Here is a 204-nt window from a genome sequence, read left to right as displayed (position 1 = left end):
ACAGCTCAGTGTCCAGCTCTCCACTGGGTGCAGCCCTGCTGCAGGGAGGGTTTGGCTCTGCCAGCACAGCTGATGGGTCTGTATTCTCGCTACCTGCTCTGTCTTTGCCAAGCAAAGGCTGGGAACAGCCCCCTCACCCCATCCCACAGTGCTCAAGTCTGCCCTGGGCAGGAGCTGCTGCTGTCACAGCACAGACCCACCAAA

The sequence above is a fragment of the Nestor notabilis genome, unplaced genomic scaffold, assembly GCF_000696875.1.
Source record: "Nestor notabilis isolate BGI_N333 unplaced genomic scaffold, ASM69687v1 scaffold19905, whole genome shotgun sequence".
NCBI lineage: Eukaryota > Metazoa > Chordata > Aves > Psittaciformes > Psittacidae > Nestor > Nestor notabilis.
This window is presented reverse-complemented; position numbering follows the sequence as displayed.